This window comes from Papio anubis, chromosome 19, assembly GCF_008728515.1.
Source record: "Papio anubis isolate 15944 chromosome 19, Panubis1.0, whole genome shotgun sequence".
Lineage (NCBI taxonomy): Eukaryota > Metazoa > Chordata > Mammalia > Primates > Cercopithecidae > Papio > Papio anubis.
In genome coordinates, this window is record NC_044994.1 from 51,371,614 (window position 1) to 51,394,360 (window position 22,747).

Consider the following 22,747-nt stretch of genomic DNA (forward strand, 5'->3'; position numbering starts at 1 on the left):
CTACAGGCTATTTCTGGCAGGCTACTAATAATTTAGACTTGGTTATGATTTCTTTCAAGGGTATGTTTTTGAATATAAAAAAACCTGATTCTATCCATATTTTGATGTTCTTAAAAGAAAAAGGTAGATTTTTTTTTTTTTTTTTGTCCTTTTTCTTTGCTGGCTACCCTGCTACAAATCTTTAAATTATGATGCTAGGATTGAACAGTGTCATAATTTCTTTAAAAAGAAGCTAACACATTTAACCTATTAATCTCTCTATAAACTCCTAGGCTTAGCTTGGTTTCGAGCTAAAAATGTGTAGTTCAAGGCATGAGACTGCTTGGTTTAGGCGTAGTTCGTTCCACAGGGCCTCTGGGTGGTGAGATAAAGAAAAGGCGTTTCCTTTTTTCCTTCCACTTTCCCTCCAGGAACCCACCTTTTGTGTGCTCTACCTAACATACGAATTTCCTAATTTCATAAGGGCATTTGGAGGGAAAGTATGATGATATTTACATGCTTCTGCAAAGCCGGCTTCCAGCCACAAAAGATTAAAGGAAAAAAGCTAGGATTTTGCAATACACTGATTGGAGGAAAAGCCAAGACTTTGAGAGTTAGCAATAAAAACAGCAACAACAAAATCCCAAAGGGTTTGGAATTCCTTTAGTTTCTATTTGGCATAAGAATCATATGATTTCTTTGTTCTGCCCTTCCTTATCGACTGCACTCAAATGATAGTTTTATTTCATTCTTGCAGTCAAGTGACTGGTTCTATTGTTGCTCAAAGCAGAGAGGTGCACAAGAGAGCCTTATATATGTAGAATAATAGAATGAACCTTTTTGTATTGTGTTTTTGGAAGATGGGTAGTGTCCGCTTTTTAAAACAAACAAACAAAAAAACCCAGACTAAAATGCTGTCTTTTCAGCTGAGAAATTTAATGATTTTGCAAAATGGACTAAGACGGGTGCTTTGCTCTTAACTATTGGTTTACCTGGCAAAGGGGTTTCTCTGAAATCCTTTATAAAAATAGAACTGAGATAACTTGCAATAAAGTATCTTTTACTTTTTGTTTATGATATTTAAAAGCAGATGCAATGTTATTTGTTGCCATCTGTGCAAATGATCAATTGTGCTTCTAGACCAAATATCTTCCAGCCGAGGCTCCGGCTAAATCACTAGGCTTTGTACAAAGCCCTGCTCAAAAAAGTATTTGGCACGATGAAGCCACGAAGCAGTTGTATAGCTGAAGGCTCTTTATGATAAGCATTTCAGACTTTAGTTTTGGTAGTACAACTCTTGTAACCATTCAAAGGCTGCTTTGCTGTCATTTCAACTCTTAAGAGAAGGGAATGGGGGAGGGGCAAGAGAGTATTTTAAGTAAACAAATATCCCAAATCCATGAAACCTAGAATTTATCATGGTATGCACATTATTAAATTCCATATATTGTAAACTGTGTAGCATGTCAAGATTTCAAATTAGCAGGTCCTAGTGTACTCTTCAATGCACATATGGTTTTTACATGCATATTAATAAAGGCCCATCTTTGGGAGAAGAAAAAGGGCTCCCTTTCAAATGAAATCAAGCCCAGGTAAAGTTGAAACCCAACCCACAGAGTACTGGCACCGTTTTCAGGCCAAAAGAAGACAAGGGTTTCAATTTCATCATCTTGTAATGCTGATAAATGGGATGCTGTGACTGGCAAAATTTGCAGATTACATAGGTCTTTTTAAACGTGTGTAAATATGCAAATATGTATTCCAATTTATGTGCAATTCCAAACAATTTGCTGTTTGAAATTAAAGACCAACGACTCTTCTGTGAGACAATAATTCGGGTCATTTACATGAAAAGTCTTAAATAGCAAAAATGCTACTTGCAATTTACATCATACAGTGCTCCCATCACAGAGAACAATGGCGTCCTCAATGGAAGTTAACGCAGTAGAGAGGTATACTGAGATTTTTTAAACTTCAGCACACTTCGCAAATACTAACCAATCAATCCAATTTAAAATGAAACAGAAATGCTTCTTATGCTTGGAGTCATCACTGCTACTTGAGTGTTGTTTTGTGTTTTCAGATTCCGATCAAACAGGAGTGAACCTTTTTAAGAGGTTATGGTGACATTTTTTCAGATCCTTCCATTTTGTCCTATTTCTAGTGTCAGCACCATTAGCTTGACTTGGGGGTTTCTGTCTGGTTTTAAAAACCTTTCAATGGAGTGCACGTCTGTGAACAATAAAGGAACCAGGACACGGGGCTGGGAGAACAGCATACCTCATCTGGAATGGAAATCTATCGCCTCTCGCCCTTGCATGGGTCACGATTATACACCTCCGTGACCTTTAGCAGGCTTACATATGTATCTTTTTGTGTTCCGTAGGCTATGACCACCTGCTGTATGTACAATATGTGCTTGTTACATTTGTACACCGTCTCCCTTCTAGAATTTAAAGACCTAGCTATTACATCTTGTTTACTCAATATCATTCCCCCATTAAGGGGGGAAAAAAAAAAACCTACATGAACTGAACATGCCATGTTTCAATCTGGCCCCAGTGGCTTTTTCTCTGAAAGCAAACGTGTGTCTTTTACACCAGGGCTTTCTCCCCACCCCAGGGGGTGTCTTCCATTCTTTTGTGGCTCAGTTGAAGGGGAAAAGGGCTCCAAACCACTAACTAACCAGAGGAGAGCCCCTTCTTCCACCTCCAGGGAGAATTTCAGATTTAATTTGTCTGAAGATAGCGTGCTCTCTTCTTACTTATTTGCCACCATTACGAGGAGAACAAAACACCACCTTGGCTTCAAGATCCTGGGTAGAGGCTCACGGTCTTTTCAACCATCTTTGGCGAGGCCTTGCTTCCTTCCACTCGAGTAAGTCGCGGCTTGGGGCCACGGAAAGGACTGGGTGAGAGCCCGCAATGTCGTTGGAAAAAAGCAGCCCTCCCTGCGCCCCCTCACCAGCCCCACCACCCCGCTCCGCTCCGGGGCGAAGCCGCGAGCCGGCGGCCCCTTATGGGCGAGACTTGGCAGGTCCGCGGGGCGCCTTCTCGCCGCCGCCGGATTCCGGGCTCCGCAGCGGCCGGGCGTCGGCGCCCGCCGGCCGCGGGGCTTCGCGCTGCCGCCGCCCGGCTCCAGGAGCCTCCCTTCCCCCACCGGCCGCCCCCTCCCCCTCGCCCGCGCTCCCTTTTGTTCGCTCGCCGCCCGGGCCGAGCCGCCGCCGCCGCCGCCCGGGCCCGCACCCGGCCGCTAGGCCCCGGCGTGGCGGGCCGGCCGCCGCCGCCGCCGCGCGGTACAGAGCGCGGTGCCGGGGAGCGCCCGGGCCGAGCCAGGCACAGCGAGGCCAGCGGCGGCGGCGGCCGAGGGCCGGAGGCGGCAGTGGCGGCGGGGCCGCTCCGCCACGCACCTGGTTAACCGCGGCAGGAACGCCAGTGACACGCCCGTAACATGGAAGCCGCCGCCGCCGCCGCCGCCGCCGCTCCGACGACAGCAGCAGCAGCCACAGCAGCAGCCGCCGGCGGCGCCGCGCTGAACAAAGTGTCGAGCTGCGGCGGGCGCTGGCTTGACGCCGCGAGGCCAACCCCGGGAAGGGGGTGGGTGTGCGCCTCTGGGGGTGCGGGGCGGCGGGGGGCGGCCGGGGCGAGCGAGGGGCGCAGGGCAGCCGGACGCAGGGGCGCGGGTGGGCGCCTGGCAGAGGCGGGGCGCGGCCCCTCGTGCCCACTCCTGCGGCGGGGTGAGCGCGTGAGGCTCAGGCCCCTGGGCCTGCCCGCAGTGGCCTGTCCCACCCTGGCCTTGGGGACAGCCGGCCTTCGCGCCCCGCCAGCTGGCTTGGGGGGCCGAGGAGGAGCCGCCCGGGCTAGGCCCCGCAGGTTCCGAGAGGGGGGCCACGTGAGCGCGGCTCTCCTACTCCCCCCGCCGGCGCCGGCCGGGCACAGATGCGTTTCCAGAGGCCTCCGTGCCCCCTCTCCCACTGGCCCTGCCTTCGCCCCCCGCCCCCTCCCCAGACAGCCCCAGTTTTCTTCCCCCGAGGTGAAGGGATTTGGACTTCTCCCCCCAGGTGCTTGAAAGAAGAGAAGGTTGGAGGAGGAGGAGGAGGAGACTGGGGGGCTGCTGGTGGTGGTGACAGGGCTGGGAGAGGAGAGGGACGGAAGGGAGGAGGGGGCTGGGTGGGGTGGGGGTGACAGCAGAGAGGAGCCTGGTCAACAAGCCAGCACCACTGTGCTAGGAGGCCAGGCCGGCTCTGCAGCCGACGCATCCCGTGTGAGCAGACACACATAGCTCGCTTTCTTGGGGGCTCTTTGTCAGCCACCAACACAGAGAGCACACACTGACACACACGTACACAAAGATCTGAGCCAGGTTGTGGGAGGTAAGTGGGGGAAGGAGAAGGAGGGGGAAACAGTGTCTGCGGTGGGCTGTGGGGTGGAGGGGAGGGGGGATGGGCCCTGAGGGGCTCTGGGGTGCTTGCGAGGTGAGCATTTCCAAGGCTGTGTGCTCGTGGGGTGGGGGGACACACGATGACCTTCCCCTCCTCAGGAAGACCTAAGAGGGAAGAGCAACCCCCAGCGAGATCCCCCCTGTGCTGATGATTTTCAGGGACTTGTTGGCAACTCAGCGAGGGTTGCCATAGCTTTTTTATGTAGGGTGACCAGAACCGGCTGAAACTGGTTTGAGGCAGATCAGCTCCTGAACACAATGCAGTCACTGAGCTACTACAGTAGGATAGCAGCTTCCTCCCTTCATGGCAGCCAAAAGCAGAGGAGCTTGCAGGAAGGTACCATCCCTACACAGTATGTGAATGCACACTTAGACACCACACAGCACTGGTACGTGACTAATGGAGCCCTAAAAGATTCTGGGTAGAGAAGATGGAAAAAAAGGTGCAGGTTTGCAGGGTCTGAGATTACTTGGGCTTTTCCTGCCTTTTTCTTTTGCTTAAGGGATGGACAAGGAGCTGAGATTTATGACCCTTATTAGAGAAAAAAAATGTGCCTTGCTAGGGTGGGGACACTTGGTTGATGCAGTCTCTCTCTCTCTTTCTTGGTGTTTTTAACAAAACAAAACCAAAGTGAACTGAGGGGTTTGTAATGGTAGTTTGTTTGTTGCTGGAGAATGCTACTTTGCATGCTTTTTTTCTCTTGCAGGGTATGTTCTGTTTTGTGCTTTTTCTTTTAGAAGCTACTAAAGGGTGTTGGGGATGCTTCTGACTATTATGAAGGCCAAAAGGTAACAATATTGTTCTAGGAAATGAGCATAAATGCATTCCAGTGATGCTGTTAGCCATACATGCTGTCTTTTTTTTCCTTGTAGGCCTGTTGACTGGGGCTGCTTTTAACCCTTTCCTATTTGCTGAGAATGCAGCCGTGTGACAGTAACTGAACATTGGTCTAAAGTCTTTCCAAAAGGTCAAGGTTCACAAGGTGAGATATGCTGTTTTGAGCATGAATTTAAATATTTATTTGCAGATCCATTTAGACACAGACGGACCGTGGATTGCTACCCAGGAGATAAAATTGGGTTCGGAGTGGAGAAGAAATGCTCTTAATGTTATCCCAGTTTAATGGGATTAGAGTGACTTTATGATGGTATTGCGATCAAGGCGAAATCTGAATGCCTTCATTAAATCGCCTGTGTCTGGGCAATTGGGAGAGTCAGGCCTGGAAGGAAGCGAGTGTGGAGAATGGTAGGCGTCAGGGCCTTGTGGAGAATGTGCTGTTTTGCATAAGACGAAAGCAGTACACATGTGGCATTTTCCCGATGATTATAAGAAAAGGAAGGGCTTCACCAAATCGAGGCAGCCTAGCCACCTTTTTAGGATTTGAGGAGTCTGAAGGTAGATTTGCCTTTTGTTCATTCATCACCTTTCTTTTACCTTGCTCTCTTGTGTTAACCTGAAAGGTTTTTCACTCCGAGTCAAGTGGTGGAATGTCTTTTATTGATTTTGGGGGCTGTTGACGGTGAGTTCGCCATTGGATTCTTTGTGGCATATGTTTAATGTGGAATACTAATGCAATACCAGGAGGAGCCGGGTAGTCTGGCTTCATCTGTGAAAAGATGCCTGTTAACTCAAAGCTGTACTGGAATGGGTGGTAGAAAATGTCTGATGCCTTTAAAGATCGCAGTTAGGTTTGAGCAGGGATTTTAATGCACCCTCCAAAACCAGAGGTTGGAGTGGAGAGGAGAGAAGGAAGGAGTAAGGAGACTAGCAAAGTGAAGAACAAAGGCTGAGGGGGCTTACAGGGGAACACTCAACATTTTGCCTTGGGTTCCTTGTGAAAAGAAGTGCAACTTCCCCAAACAGGAAACCAGCAGCTCCAGAATGGGATCCAGTGTGATCTCAACAACGGATAGAACTGGTCCTGCCTTTCTGTTGGTTTTGGGTAAAAGTACAGTCAAGAGGAGCCCATAGAAGACATGATTGAAAATAAAATTTTCCCCTACTTCGAAGTGGGCATTTTGTTCCTCTCCGTGTTCAGCAGAATAGGGGCTTTTCAGCAATGCCGAGGATCTTGGAATTGGTTAAGTTGTGTGCTGGCAGTTGGTGGGCAGGATATCTGCAGTGAAGGACGTCAAGTATGCAAGGGTTTTATTGTTAAACTGTTTTTCATTTGGCTACAGAACATCCACTGTGTGATAAAACTGGCAAAAGGGAAACAAGAGTGCATAGTTAGCTCAGGATACTTTATGGAGTATTTAATAGAGATAAATGTAATCTCGGACGGATATACCAGTAAATAGCTTACATGATGGAACAAAATTCTTTACAAATCACTGTGCTAAAATTGGTTTTCAATTCTCCATCATTTCTGACTGCCAGAGGTTCTGTGGATGAGCATGGCAGGAATATGCTTGCGAAGCAGATCCGAATCCACGCTGCGTGGTGTGCTGCTCCTGCGTTTCTGATGGCAACTAAAACTCAGATGGCTAATATGATAAACCTTAATTAGCTTAATACAATAAGCTGTTTTATCATTTAGTCCTTCATTCTTGTCTTTTGAGAGTCAGTGATTTTTATTTAACTTTGACAGCTAACCCCTTGCCACGGCTATACACTGCGAATATGTTTTAAAAAAAACCTCTTCATAGAGCATTGCATGTCATGGAATGTTCTGGTTTTCTGTCTTGGTGGTTTTTAGCTTTGTTCCTCTCCCTCCCCCTTGAAGTCTCCTGAAGATAGCATTTGTTTTTGCATTTAGACCAGTCTTTCCAGCTGTAAATGCTGCTGAGGGTTGGAGAGCTGGTTCTCTGGGGCGGGAGTCATGAGCTCATCTTGGATTGGAGCTTGTCTCAGGTGTTGATCTCATGCTGAGGTATAACAATGTAGCAGGCCCAGGCCTCCCCGGATGGGGAGAGTCTTCTGGGCTGGGGAATGTGGATGTGAGTGTGCGGGATGAGCTAGGACATGTTCCTTCCTGGGAGAGCCAGGGGGGACCCGGTGCCTGCAGTTCCTGTCACTGTGGAGCCCAGAGCCCAGCCCCTGCTCAGCAGTGCCTGTAGCAGGAGGCTCTAAGGATGACCTACGGTCCATCCCCTCCGGAGCAGGAATGTGTGGGTTTGGCTGAGGAGGGCACACTGGAAATAAAGTGTAACTGGGTGTTGAACCCTTCTTGTTTTTATCCTTTGCCTATTCAGAGTCATTTTTTCCATGTTAAAGAACATTGGAGCCAGGGCGTTTGGAACTCTCAGCGCAACCTGGTTCAGGAGCACACACATTCTCTTTTCTGCTCTTTTCTCTTAGCGATTCCCTGCCCCCACCCACCTTGACTCATTTGAAGGAAGGTCTAGGAAGGAGGTTGCCAACTTGGCAGTGGAATCTTCCGATGCCTTTGACTAGGAGTTAGAATTTTAGGGTTTGTGTTGTCCCATCTCCCATTTATTTCTGATCTTGAAATGTTCTCTTGGACTTTGCTGTGCAATACAGTTGCTCTCCAGTTGGTTTTGAACAACCTTTACTGTATCTTTGGTAGAACGCCAACTGGCTGTTCACACCTGGAGCAGAGGTTGCCAGTACGAGGGAACTGACTCCTTCATTCCCCATCATCGACTCCTAATCCCAGGACCATCGGAACAAGAACTACTGACTTGATAAACATTATGGAAACACACACCTTTGTGTTCATTTTATTTTAGGGCTGATCTTTAACCAAGTCATGGTTAAATAATTAACTTAAAAAATTTTTAAATTTGTGTACAGTAAAATTTACTCTGTGGTGTACAGTTTTGTGGGTTTTGGCATATGTATAGAGTCACTTATCCACCACCACAGGCAAAGCAGAACAGGCCAATCACACCAGAGCATTTCCTCTTGCCACCCCTCTGTAGTCAGCCTCTCCTACCCCTGGCATCCACTGTCCCACTATGGGGACATGGTTCTCTCTTCCTAGAGCTTGGGCTTTCCCAGAATGTCAGATAGATAGCAAGATGCGTTTCAGATTCATCCGTATCACTCTGTGTTTCGATACTTGGTTCTTTGTCATTGCTGAGTAGTATTCTGCTGTATGGATGTACCACAGTGTATTCATTTGCTGGGTGAAGGACATTAGGGTTCTTTCCAGTTTTTGGTAATTGTGAGTAAAGTTGCTGTAAACATTTGTGTGAACAGGTTTTCGTGTGAACATAAGTTTTTATTTCTTTTTTTGCTAAATGCAGTCACGTGTCGATTAATGCAGGGGGGTACATTCTGAGAAATGTATCATTAGACAGTTTTGTCATTGTGCAAACATCATAGAATGTACTTACACAAACCTAGATGGTGTAGCCTACTATAGCCTACTGTATACCTAGGCTATATGGTATAGCCCATTGCTCTTACGTTGTAAACCTATACAGCATGTTACTGTACTGCATACTGTAGGCAATTTTAACACAATGGTAACTGTTTTGTGTTTCTGACCAATCTAAACATATAAAGGGTACGGGAAAAATACGGTATTATAATCTTACGGGATCGCTGTGTGTACGTGGGCCATTGTTGACCAAAACATTGGTTTGTATTGTGTGACTGTTCTTAGAATTGGGATGGCTGGGATCATATGGTACATACGTAAGAGTTAGAAGTTTCAATGAAAGGAAATTCAACTCATTGTAACTCACAAAAAAGATCTAGCCTTGACAGCTGCAGTTAAGACTCCCGGAGAAAGAGATCATAGTGAACATTGTCTGAAGACACACGAGAGATGATCACGATAATAGAACACTCTCTAATGGGATGACATGCTTTATAACCCTAATCAGAGTTAGCCAAAAGTGGAAACAAAAAACTGCAAGTGGTAAAATATTCTTTATTTCCTGCAGCAATTATTTTTAATCTCTTCGGAAACATTTGGCAATCTAATTTTTACGTTCAGGTTCAATAAAACACAAAACAATAATAGAATTGAAATTTTGGAAAGTGATACCACAGATCTTTGTTGAAATCTTAGTTGTGTGTAAACAACTTCTGAATTATAATTTGATTTATGGACTGCCAAAGTATTGTTGTCATTTTATTATTAATATTTGAAGTTTTTCAGCTTTTATGTGTTTTTAGGAACCGAAAATGTTTAATCAATATTCAGTGAAAGCAGTGAAGAGGGGAGATTTTTGAAGATTTGTTTGGAAGATTTGGGTTTTTTTTTTTTTTTTTTTAAGACGGAGTCTCGCTCTGTAGCCCAGGCTGGAGTGCAGTGGCCGGATCTCAGCTCACTGCAAGCTCCGCCTCCCGGGTTCACGCCATTCTCCGGCCTCAGCCTCCCGAGTAGCTGGGACTACAGGCGCCCGCCACCTCGCCTGGCTATTTTTTGTATTTCTTAGTAGAGACGGGGTTTCACTGTGTTAGCCAGGATGGTCTCGATCTCCTGACCTCGTGATCCGCCCATCTCGGCCTCCCAAAGTGCTGGGATTACAGGCTTGAGCCACCGCGTCCGGCCAAGATTTGGGTTTTTTTCTTTTTTCGTTTGTGAGATGGAATCTTGCTTTATTGCCCAGGCTGGAGTTCAGTGGCGTGATCTCGGCTCACTGCAACCTCTGTCTCCCAGGTTCAAGCGATTCTCCTGCCTCAGCCTCCTGAGTAGCTGGGATTACAGGTGATCGCCACCATGCCCGGCTAATTTTTTGTAATTTTAGTAGAGACAGGGTTTCACCATGTTGGTTAGGCTGGTCTCGAACGCCTGACCTTGTGATCTGCTCGCCTCAGCCTCCCAAAGTACTGGGATTACAGGCGTGAGCCACTGTGCCCAGCCCAAGTTTTTTTTTTTTTTTTTTTTTTTTTTAAGGATAAAATAGCTTTCAAGAGTGGGAAGAACAGACAAAGGTAATGGTGGTACAGAGGAAGGAGGGGAGCCCAAGAAGTGGGACATGATGTTAACCTGGGGATTGCCTTGCCATTTAACAGACGCTTACTGAGTGTTTAAGCACTGAGCATTGTGCTAAGCACAGGGAGTGCAGAGGGAAAAGGGCCCCAGGGAGAAAAATCTAGTGGAAGGAGCCCCCAGAAGCTATGATAGGAATGTGAATAGGCCATCTCATGCCAAGCGTGCACAGAGGAGCTGTGAAAGACTAGTAGGAATATGTGAGGCAGGCAGAGCCTGGGAGAGCATGTAAGTCCATGCAGCACACGTGGAAAGGCCTGGGGAGAGCTTGGTGCTTTGAGTGGGGTGTGGGCGTGCCAGAGGATGGAGCTGGAAGGCAGTTGAGGGCCACCTGATGAGGCCTTTTGGTGCAGTCCCTTGAGGGTGGACTTCTGTATAGGCAGGAAAGACAGACCTTTCGTTACAAAGGTCCTGTGGCAGCCCCATGGAGGATGGAATAGAGGCTGTACAGGCTGGAGGTAGGGAGACCAAAGAGGGAACCAGCAATCCAGGAGAGAAAGGATGAGGGCCTTTCATCCCAGGTGTTGTTTGTGGGGATGGAGTGGTAGGTGGGGGCTGCTTCAGGGGGCCAGGTAGTCCCTCATTGGAGGAGTAAGGCTGCCTCTCAGATGGCTGTCTGGGGACTGCTTGGAGACTGGGTGTTCCTGTCTTTGAGATAGCAAATTCCGAAGGCAGAATAGATTTGGAAGAGTGGAGGTGGAGGGACTTGATACAGTGAGTTCAGTTTTGGGCTCCAGTTGCCTCTGGCTCTGTGAGCCTGGAATTTAGGAGGGTTGCTTGGGCTGGAGGTCAAGATTGGTAGTAATGAGCATACAGCAGAGGGGATAGAAGAAAGGTGTTTTAAAAGGGGCTGGGTTTGGGTCCCCTAAGAAAATGGCTTATGTAGTAAAAACCATAAAAGAAGCGGCAAGGGTGGCTGAAGAACTTAGAACGTATGCTTTAGCAAGTTGGAGGGCAGAAGATTCCCAGGAAGGTAGAAAATGATACCAGTAGCTAAAACCTACAGATGCTGCAGGAGGTGATGGCACTTTATGTCTGTTACCCCCTTTTTTTTTTTTTTTTTTTTGATTTTTAAACCTTTTCTTAGAGATGGCGTCCTGCTATGTTGCCCAGATTGAACTCAAACTAGCTGGACTTGAGCTCCTGGGCTCAAGGGATCCTCCTGCCTCGGCCTCCCAAGTAGTCAAGTAGCTGGCACTTGGCACTTGGCACAGGCATGCACCACTGCACCAACTGTTATGTTACCTCATATATTTGATTCCGAAATGATGAGAGGAGCTGTACATGCTTATCCCTGTGGTACCAGTGGGGAAACAGACAGAGACCCTCCCAGCTCGTAAGTGGAAGTGGAAACAGGATTTGAAACATGCTCCTTCTCACTGTGCTGTTCTGCCTTGGGGGAGCACAGTTGGTGGACTGAGGGGTGAGCATGGAAGCTATTTCAGGGTGTGGAGGCCAGGAGGTGCCCAGAGAGGGCACAGCAGGTGCTAAACGGCGAAGACAATGACGCCGTTCACGTTGGAGGTGATAGCTGATGACTGCCAGAGTGAGAATATGCAGTGGAGAAGTTTGAGATACATTCAAGGCATTTGTATTTAGCCAGATTTTCCTGATTGTAGTCAGCACAGAGAGCAGAGCATCTGTATTTGCACCAGAGACAGCTCTAGAAATAGCATGTTGAAAAGACTTATTTTATTGGGTACTGGGGTGAGGATACAGATTAGAAGGGAGAAGGGCTAGAAAGATGTATTTGTTTTATGTATTTGAAAAGGCTGAGAAAATCAAAGCAAATTGAAAGTGGTGCCGAGAAGAATCTTTTGTTCCAACAATAAATAAACACAGTTTAAAGAATTCTTTGAATCATCTTCTACGGCAGGAAGTTCTAAATTCTGGCTGTTTTATAATGAGGGAGAGCAAATTCTGTTTAAATCTGGAGACTGAAATAAGTAATTTTTAGACACAGAGCGGCTTTTTTAGCTGTCTCACATATTCCTTACGAAGGATCACTCTTTAAGGATGGTCTTCAGGGGCCCCAAATGCAGATTTTGTATTCTTCTGTTTTCAGTCAGTTATTATTACAGCTTTACATAATTAGAGCTTTTAGACATCTTGAGTGATCCATGGAGACCTAAAGATAAAATCAGGGTGTTGTGGTTCTTGAACTGTTTTCTTACCATCAGCCTTTGCATTTTGGGACACAAACTCCTCCTTTCCCCAAGGCTGACTCCCGGGGCTAGTAATGGGTATTGATTTTATCATTTTTCTTTTGTGAGGAAGAAATTCTTTCTAGGGATTTGAATAGTAAGAATTACATCATTGAAAAACCTAATAAGGTTGGAAAATTCAAAGCCCTCTGTTGTAAAGGACCCCATAGCTAGAAGTACTTCACACATTTGTAGTTACCTCATTTTCTACAGGGAGCTGACGTTGGAGGATGGGGCTATCAGGTAGCCAATAGCAGGTTTAGAACTGGAACCCAGCACTATAGTCCTAGCCCAAGACAGAGTTCATCATTACCTTCTCTCCGCCTTCCAAAATTTATCTTTGTTTTTTTTTTTTTTGAGACCGAGTTTTGCTCTGTCACCCAGGCTGGAGTGCAGTGGCGTGATCTCGGTTCACTGCAACCTCTGCCTCCCGGGTTCAAGCGATTCTCCTGCCTCAGCCTCCTGAGTAGCTGGGATTACAGGCATGTGCCACCACGCCTGGCTAATTTTGTTCATTTTTTGTAGAGACGAGATCTCTCTATGTTGCCCAGGCTGGTCTCAAACACCGGGGCTCAAGTTATCTGCCTTCCTTAACCTCCCAAAGTGCTGGAATCAGAGGCGTGAGTCACTGTGCCCAGCTATCTTTTGTTTTGATGGTATTTAATCCACCTTCTATTTATAATCTTTATGTGAACCTGAAAACACGAGTTGATTAAGCTTTACCCAGGTACTTGTTGAGAAGCTGGTCTTTAATGGTTTTGCTGATTTTTTTTTTTCTGAGATGAAATCTTGCTCTGTCGCCCATGCTGGAGTACAATGGCGCAATCTCAGCTCACTGTAACCTCTGCTTCCTGGGTTCAAGCAGTTCTCCTGCTTCAGCCTCCTGATAGTAGCTGGGATTACAGGTGCCTGCCACCATGCCTGGCTAATTTTTTGTAATTTTAGTAGAGATGGGGTAACACCATGTCTCGATCTCCTGACTTCAGGTGATCCACCCACCTCAGCCTCCTAAAGCGCTGGGATGACAGGTTCGTGAGCCGCCACCTGGCTGGTTTTGCTGATTTAACCTAGCAAGAATGGGAGAGGTAATTTGAAAACTAATTTTGCTTTGTGTTCTGGTGAAATCTGGGTGATAAAGGCCATTGAGATTTTCTTTTTTTTCTTTTTTTTTTTTTTGAGACGGAGTCTCACCCTTGTCACCCAGCCTGCAGTGCAGTGGTGTGATCTTGGCTCACTGCAACCTCCATCTCCCGGGTTCAAGCGACTCTCCTGCCTCAGCTCCTGAGTAGCTGGGATTACAGGCACCGGACACCACGCCTGGCTAATTTTGCATTTTTAGTAGAGATGGGGTTTCTCCATGTTGGCCAGGCTGGTCTCGAACTCCCCACCTCAGGTGATCCACCCACTTTGGCCTCCCAAAGTGCTGGGATTACAGGCATGAGCCTCTGCGCCCGGCCAGGCCATGGAGATTTTCATTTGCCTTTGCCTAGCTCTCAGTGATAAAAACCTGATTGCCTAAATGTCAATGATATAAACCTGTGTTTTGCCACTTACTAGCTGCGGGACCTTGAACAGGTTACGTAAATTCTAAACCATAACGCTTCCTGAGGGTGGGTTGTTAGGAGGATTAAATGCATATAAAGTGTTTAGCAGAATATATGTGGTAAGTCCTTCCTACAATCTTAGCTGTTGTTTTGTGGTCTTTGGTCTCTGTTTTGGGAGAGTAGCCTTAGTTTCAGCACTTTTTTTTTCTTTCTTGGAGGGTGTTATCTCCTGTCCTGCCTTACCTCCTTGGCAAGTAAATTTGTTTTTCACCATGAAAACAGACTGTGTGTCTCCCTCCTTGTCTCTAGGTCTTCAGTTACAGCTGCCCTATATCAGGTTAAAAGTGGGTGAAATGTAGGCACAAGGGTAGTGTATTTGTTCCTGCTTGGATCTACTTTCATTTGTGGTTGGAGAATCTTGTCTGAATTTTGTATTTATTTATGTTTTATTTTATATATTTTTTTGAGACAGAGTTTCGCTCTTGTTGCCCAGGCTGGAGTGCAATGGCACGATCTTGGCTCACTGCAACCCCTGCTTTCCAGGTTCAAGCGATTCTCCTATCTCAGCCTCCTGAGTAGCTGGGATTACAGGCGCCCACCACCATGCCCAACTGATTTTTGTGTTTTTAGTAGAGATGGGATTTCACCATGTTGGTCAGGCTGGTCTTGAACTCCTGACCTCAGGCAATCCACCCTCCTCGACCTCCCAAAATGCTGGGATTACAGGTGTGAGCCACGGCGCCCGGCTTGAATTTTGTATTTATAATCTAGTACTTGAACTTTTTTTTGCTCCTGGAAAAATTTTCCATTGAGTGGCTGTACTTTAGGTTCGTAGCCTGTGGGTGCAATTTGCGTTGACCAAAGTTCAAAACAAAACTTGATTGTGAAAATATGCCAGGTTAGCAAAAGCCTATATTCTGACCCTTTCCCCCGGCACTTCGCTTCCCACGTTTGTTTGACAATGCCTAGATACTTACATTCTGCACACTGGGATTTGGGGGTGATAGAAGGGTGAGTGTAGAAGGATCTATGGATAATTATATTATTTCTGGAACTACCCTGTTCAGTGGTATGGTAGCACTGGCCACATATGACTACTAAGTGCTTGAAATACGGCAAATCCTAGTTGAAATAAGTTGTAAATATAAGATACATATCAGGTTTTGAAGACATAATGGAAAAAGACAAAATATCTTGTTAGTTTTTTATATTGATTACACGTTGAATTCATAACATTTTGGCTATTTCACCTTCTTCCCCTCTTTTTTTCTCCTTTTCAAAAAATTAAAATTTTTTTTCCTAGTGATGAGTGTCGTGCTGTGTTGCCCAGGCTGGTCTCAAACTTCTAGACTCTAGTGATCTTTCCCACTCGGCCTCCCAAAGTGTTGGGATTATGGGCATGAGCCACTCTGCCCGGTCCTTTTTTTCCTCTTTTTAAAATATGACCGCTAGAAAATGTAAAACTAGATACGTGGCTTTCACTTACACTTCCCTTGGGCAATGCTGTTCGGAATAGTGGGTGGACGTTTAAATAAATTTAGCAATGAAATTTCTCTGGTGCCCTGCAGCATTCACATTTGTTGATAACTTTAGTCTGTCCTTCTGTTGACAAAGATAGTGCTAGTTTGGCCCCTTTTTCTCTCTCAGGTGTTCCTAATTCACCTGTCTCCATCACAAGTCTACACAGCCACGCTGGGTTGGTGTTTGCTAAGGGAACCAGTGTTTATCACAGGTTTGCTGTGTGCTGGATGCCTTACACTTACTATCCCCTGTAAGGTTATACTTCACATCCCTGTTGAGACTCAGAGCTTGAATGACCAGCTGAAGAATGTTCCACTAGTAGGTGATCGACCCTAGATTTGAACCAGGGTCTGGCCAGCTTTGAAGTTCTTTTCTGTTTTCCACCACTTTGTGCATCTTTTCTGTGTAAAAGCTCCGGCTTGCTGCTGGTGTTCTGTACCTCTCAGGAGCCCTTGTTGTCTAGAGTGTACTTTTCACACTTTAGTTTGCATACAAATCACTTGGGGATCTTATTAAAATACAGATAATGTTTTAGTAGGGCTGGGATGAGCCCAAGACTCTGCATTTCTGAGTAGCCTCCTGGTGCTGTTGACCCTGCTGGTTCATGGCCTGTCATGCTCTGAGTAGCAAGGCTCTCCGCTCCTCCCTTGGTCTTGGACCTGCTTCCTCTCTGCTTCCAAAGTGATCGGATTCTCCAGGCTTTCCTTGACACCACAGGGACTTACCCTCTAGCTTGGCATGTGGTGCCAGTAGTGAGCAGACATGGGGGCCAGAACTGTTTTTTTGATCACAGATGCCCAGTTCTGGCATGAATGCTGATTTCTGAGTACTCAAGATCTGACTGGATCCTGGGTTTATTCCTCTTCCTATGTTCCTGCATTACTCCACCTTTGATATTGTGATCCCTTTGACACTTGTAGTCTGATAAGATGGAAGATAATTTTAATATTATGATTACATCCAGGAGATGTGGCAGAGGTGCCTGTTACGACTTCATGAAGACTGTCAGGCCTTAGATCAGCAGACAAGTGACTTTGGGCCTAGTGCAATGGCTCACGCCTGTAATCCCAGCACTTTGGGAGGCTGAAGCTGAGGCTGAGGTGGGAAGATCGCTTGAGGCCAGGAGTTTGAGACCAGCCTGGGCAACATGGTGAGACCCGTCTCTACAAGAAATAAAATTAGCTGGCTATGGTGGTGTGCACCTGAGTCCTAGCTACTGAGGAGACTGAGGCAAGAGGATCACTTGAACCCAGGAGTTAGAGGCTGCAGTGAGCTGGGATCACACTATTGCATTCCAGCCTAGGCGACAGAGTGAGACCTTGTCTCAAGAAAAAAAAAGCAGAAAAGAAAAGTGACTGTGCCATATTTGGTTCAGGGATTCAGTATCCAGTGAGAGATGCGGACTGAAGGCGGTTAGCCTGCCACCGTTTCTGCCCCCTTGCCTGATGAGGAATAGAGGTGACTTGGGAGTTTTCCTTAGAATGGGGGTTAGAAGAGCCGCTTCATGTAGCAGTGTTGGAAAATGGCTATCACATCACCTCTCCAGCATGTGATGGAGACCCACCATTGGGTCCTTGGGTGAAGCTGTCCTGGGGAAGGTTGCCTTGGGGCCTGGACCAAACAGGAGATTGAGTTGCAGGAAGGAGTTCATTGTGTTACGTGTTTAAACTCTTATGTGAGAGACTGGAAAATTTTACTTGGTGGGTTTATTTTACTTTGGGAAGGCACATGGATTAAATCAGCTATAGCAATAAAGCGATGTCCGTTGCATGAGTTCAGTTCCCTTCCCCATCTCTCTATAAGAAAGTCTGCCATTTCACAGGCATTCCAGTTGAAATTTAGATCTTATTGGACATCTGGGCACTGAGAGTTCTGTGTTATATGAACCTGGCACACTGAATTGGATTTATTAATTGTTGGCTAAGTCTGTCAGCTCCCTGTGCTATGCAGAATCCTGTGCCTGGCATGGTGACAGTATCTGCTTTGGGCCTGTGAGTGTGGCCCTTATGGAGTCACAGATTGTCGGAAGGGGAGTGGAGTGGGGTTTGGAAGAATAGTGACAAGGCTGGGTGTGTCCTAAGGATGGTCAAGGCTGTGGGGCCAGTCCTAGAGGAAGGAAGTGTAATTATGGAAGTTAGTCACAGTAGGAGGTGAGTTCAGAATGTAGCTAGGGCAGAATGTTGCCATAGCATGCCAAGAGTCAGGGTAAGTTACGAGTCAGAGACTGGGCAGGTTGGCTGGGCACGGTGGCTCACGCCTGTAATCCCAGCACTTTGGGAGGCTGAGGTGGGCAGATCAATAGAGGTCAGGAGTTCGAGACCAGCCTGGCCAACATGGTGAAACCCAGTCTCTACTAAAACTACAAAAAATAGCTAGGTGTGGTGGTGTGCACCTGTATTCCCAGCTACTCGGGAGGCTGAGTCAGGAGAATCGCCTGAACCTGGGAGGCAGAAGTTGCAGTGAGCCAAGATTGAGCCACTGCACTCCAGCCTGGGCGACACAGCAAGACTCCATCTCAAAAAAAAAAACAAAAAAAACAAAAACACTGGGCAGGTAGACCTTCCTAGGACATCGGAAGGCCAAAGATGATGGGCACGAGTCCAGTGAAATAGGCAAGGACAGGAACACATACAGATGCAGGACAGATGGCTGTGTGCAAGTGGAGGATGGCAGGAGTTGGCAGTCCGAGAGATCTGTGATCGTGGTGCTGACAGGAGAGGCCTTCTAAAGGACCATGGAATGAGTGAGTGAGTTGGTGAATGAATGAAGACCATATGAGCTACCAGTTCCAGTGATCACTGGATAACTGCAGCCTGGAGCAGAACCAACTTCACCCAGCCTTCACATGGAGTGGTGACTGAGGGCCCTGTGGCCCAGGTGGCTGAGGTGAGGGGTGTGCATTGGGAGAGGCAGTAGCTCCTTTCCTGGCAAAATTCATACGAGAAGGCTCTGAAAGACTAGATTGTTGAGAGTTTGCATGATTTGTAGGACATGATCAAGCTATGCAGTAAGAAAGGCAGCTCATTCTGAGGCCCAGGGTTAGCATCTGTCAGGAGGACTTGACATCAGGAACTCAAGCGTCATCTTGCACTAAGCTTACTCCGCATTCTTTTGAGGACTACATGCCCTTGGTTGTCTCTTTTGCTTCCCCCTTAGTAGAATTTCTTTCCTATACACATGGCCAAACAATGCTGTTCCACAGCCCCTGCGTCTCCATGTCCTCATTTGAAATACTAGTGGACATCACCTGTAGTCCTCTGTCCTACTTGCAGTTCTCTAGGCCAAAAATCTCACTGGACCTGGTCTAATCAGCTGTGGAGGGAAGGGTTGTTCTTGTTTTTTTTTGAGACGGAGTCTGGCTCTGTTGCCCAGGCTGGAGTGCAGTGGCCGGATCTCAGCTCACTGCAAGCCCCGCCTCCCGGGTTCACGCCATTCTCCTGCCTCAGCCTCCCGAGTAGCTGGGAGTACAGGCGCCCGCCACCTCGCCCGGCTAATTTTTTTTGTATTTTAGTAGAGACGGGGTTTCACCGTGTTAGCCAGGATGGTCTCGATCTCCTGAACTCGCGATCCGCCCGTCTCGGCCTCCCAAAGTGCTGGGATTACAGGCTTGAGCCACCACGCCCAGCCCGTTCTTGTTCTTAACCCTAAATAGGCAGCAGTAACCTTCCGTGAAGGTGGCCAGTGGGCTTGTGAGACATGCCCAGCCGGGCCTGCTACAGTAGGAGCCATAGAGGCAAATCTGATACATTAGCGTCTCCTGTGTCTGGCCAAGGCATTCCTCATTTTAAAATGCGATGCTTTCTAGAGAATGTCATTGTGAGAAAAAAAATCTTTGTTCAGACATTGGCAAAACAATTAAGTAAATGAGTAAAGTCAATGAGAAATGAGCTATGCATGTTTATGAGGTAAGTGTAACAAGCTGCCGGCAAAAAGGCAATGCAAGTGGTGGCTGCCTTTTTTATTTTTTTGAGACGGAGTCTCGCTCTGTTGCCCAGGCTGGAGTGCAGTGACGCAGTCTCAGCTCACTGCAACCTCTGCCTCCTGGATTCTCCTGCCTCAGCCTCCTAAGTAGCTGAGATTACAGGCGCTTGCCACCACACCCGGCTAGTTTTTTTTGTATATTTAGTAGAGACAGGGTTTCACGATGTTGGCCAGGCTGGTCTTGAACTCCTGACATTGTGATCCACCTGGCTCGGCCTCCCAAAGCGCTGGGATTACAGGTGTGAGCCACCACGCCTGGCTGTTGGCAGCTGCCTTTGTCTATAGCATGTACTCTTTTTCATATATAAAAACAACACTGTTGGCCAGTGGTTCTTTTTTCAGTGGTAGGGATGGATTTTCCTTAGTTCATTCCATCTTTCATCTGTTCCCCTTACAGCCTTGAGCACAGAGTTGTTACTTGACTGTACTGTTTTGGGGGTGTAGTTTGTAGCTTTGCCTTAATTCATTATTGTGAGAAAAGAACTTACCAGTAAGTAAATTGGATTTGTGTCCTTAACTTTTAACACTGTTTTCTGACATGCTTATGTGGATTCTAGGTGCAAGGACAGGACGAATACAAAAAAGGGAAGGATTGGATCCAAACAGAGGTTCTGAAAAAGGTGTTTTGGTGGAAGTGTGAAAAAAGAGAGGGACGGAGTTGGACAAAAAGGTGATCCAGAGAGGGAATGGCGGGAACACTTAGTTAGCAGGAGAAGAAAGTGTTTGCAGAGGCCGCTGAGCATAGCTGTCTGACTCGATAGACATTTGTTTGCTAAGACACGATGAAAAGCAAGAGTTGCAATGAAGATGAGCTAACGGGTGACTTGGTCACCTTGGTAAAATGCAGCTAAGGAAACTCTGTTTATTTGGAGCCATTTTTGAGACCTAAGTCGTTAGGCCTCAGAGCAATGCTGAAAAGTGGGTCATCTTATCATCCCACTTTATTCCTGAGGAACTTGAGGCTGAGAGAGGTTAATGGATATGCTAAGGCTAAGTTGGAGTTGGCATTTGTACCTGGGTCTTTCTGACCCTGAAGTCTACAACCTTTACCATTCTTTAATACAATTGCCAGAGTGGATGAGCTCTTTTGAGTGTGGAAAGTGAATCTTTTTTCTGTTTTCTGTTTACTCAGAAATCATCAAAACAGTATGTCTAGCTTGCAGTATTAGCTCCATAAATGCATAGCAAATGCTGGTTGTCTGAGTAATGTATTGGACTGAGACACTGAAGGTAGGAAATTTGGCCAAATGACTGGTGGAATTGTGCAAATCTAAAGTTCAGGGTATTTTATGGGTACATAGATGTATATTTGAGCCCTCTCATAGGCGTGTGTGTGTGTGTGTGTGTGTGTGTGTGTGTGTGTGTTTGGGGCCCCTCAGAGGTATATATCTGGCAAAATGCAAGTCTGGTTTATCTGGCCAATGTTAATTTTGAAAAAGATTAATAAGCACATAGTTTAGCACTTGATGTAATACTGGGATTAGGCTTTGCTACTTTTGATTTAGAGGGCTCAGAATTTTAAAAAAATTCTCCTTTTTAATCTTGAGTGTTAAGATATTACTGACTTCAGTTGGAGTTTCAAATTGAGCTATAACGTCTTTGGTTACACAGTAGTCTAATTTCAGGTCACTGAGGATAGGAAAAATCTGTTCTGCATCTGTTTTTCTTTTTTTTTTGAGACAGAGTCTCGTTCTGTCACCTGGGCTGGAGTGCAATGGTGTGATCTTGGCTCACTGCAGCCTCTGCCTCCTTCAAGTGGTTCGCTGCAGCCTCTGCCTCCTGGGTTCAAGTGATTCTCCTGCCTCAGCCTCCCGGGTAGCTGGGATCACAGGGGCCTGCCACTATGCCTGGCTAACTTTTTTGTATTTTTAGTAGAGATGACGGGGTTTCACCATGTTGTACAGGCTGGTCTTGGACTCCTGACCTCAGTTGATCCTGCCTTGGCCTCCCAAAATGCTGGGATTACATGCGTGAGCCACTGCACTGAGCCTGTTTTACTTCTTAAAAGACCTGGCTGGGTTGTATATCTGCAAGGGGCACGTAAGTTGAGGATGCTATTTATCATATTGCATGTGGTTATTGTAAATTTTGAGGACATCTATCTTGTTATCACCTATGGAAGTCACTTCGTTAGAATTTTCTAACTTCTAAAAGGCAAAGCTCACCTCAGTTTGTCTTACTACAAAGCCTATGCTTTTAATCACCTACAGTGTCCTGTGGTTTATAGGTGTCATTTTTATAGCTAATTGGTGGCAGGCTCAAATATCTTTGAGGTTCAAAGCCATTGCTTCTAGGTCAACCAGTATTTCTCCTATTCTCAAGAGCCATGAGGTATTTCTTGCTTCAGGAGACTGATGTGGCTGTGGCTACTCAAAGTCCATAAACATTAAGAGATCTTGTGCTGCTTTTATTAATTGTTCTTCCTTTACAGTATATATCTGTGCCTACTTGTGTGCATTTTACAATACAAGTAGCTTCCTTTTGGAAATACTTCTAGAACCATCAAACAAGGTTTTTTATTTTTTATTTTTCGAGACAAGGTCTTGCTCTGTCGCCCAGGCTGGGGTACAGTGGTGCAATCTCATTTTACTGCAACCTCTGCCTCCTGGGCTCAGGTGATCCTCCCACCTAAGTCTCCTGTGTGACTTGGGACTATTAGGTGCACGCTGCCACGTCTGGCTGATTTTTCTGTTTTTAGTAGAGATGGAGTTTCACCATGTTGCCGAAGCTGGGAACAAATTTTTTATAATCATTTCTATGACATGAAACTTTAGGCAGAGTCTCTTTAGAAATACTTCTTCATTCTTGCTCTCCCTCCATATTTGGAGATTTGTTAACTTGTTCTTTCCTTAAGTCATCTTGGGTTGATGCAGAGGTGTGTCTGGAGAGGAAGTACTGCCAAGAAAAGCATGGAGTTAGAGTTGTCAGGAAAATGGGCTGGAAGCACCTCCCTCACATGATAACTGTAGGATGCATGCCTGTTTCCTAAAACCAGTTCCTAAAGAGAACTTTTTTTTTTTGAGACGGAGTCTCACTCTGTCACCCAGGCTGGAGTGCAGTGGCGCGATCTCGGCTCACTGCAAGCTCCACCTCCCAGGTTCACGCCATTCTCCTGCCTCAGTCTCCCGAGTAGCTGGGACTACAGGCACCGGCCACCACGCCCGGC

General features: G+C 46.5%; 1 protein-coding gene across 24 annotated transcripts in view; it reads left to right on the forward strand.

Moving 5' to 3' along the window:
• The first annotated feature begins 2,613 nt into the window (after positions 1–2,613).
• Positions 2,614–22,747, forward strand: part of ZNF532 (zinc finger protein 532) — a 127,752-nt gene continuing 107,618 nt past the window's right edge. For 4 of the 24 annotated variants that reach the window (XR_004180091.1, XR_004180092.1, XM_031658870.1 and 1 more), the window contains exons 1-2: positions 4,436–5,208; positions 5,293–5,402. The gene's annotated coding sequence lies outside the window, so the exon portion shown is untranslated. Of the gene's footprint in view, positions 2,857–3,361; positions 3,576–4,147; positions 4,352–4,433; positions 5,209–5,292; positions 5,403–22,747 lie in introns of those variants that run through there. The other 20 variants (XM_031658862.1, XM_031658868.1, XM_031658866.1 and 17 more) reach the window with 15 other exon arrangements.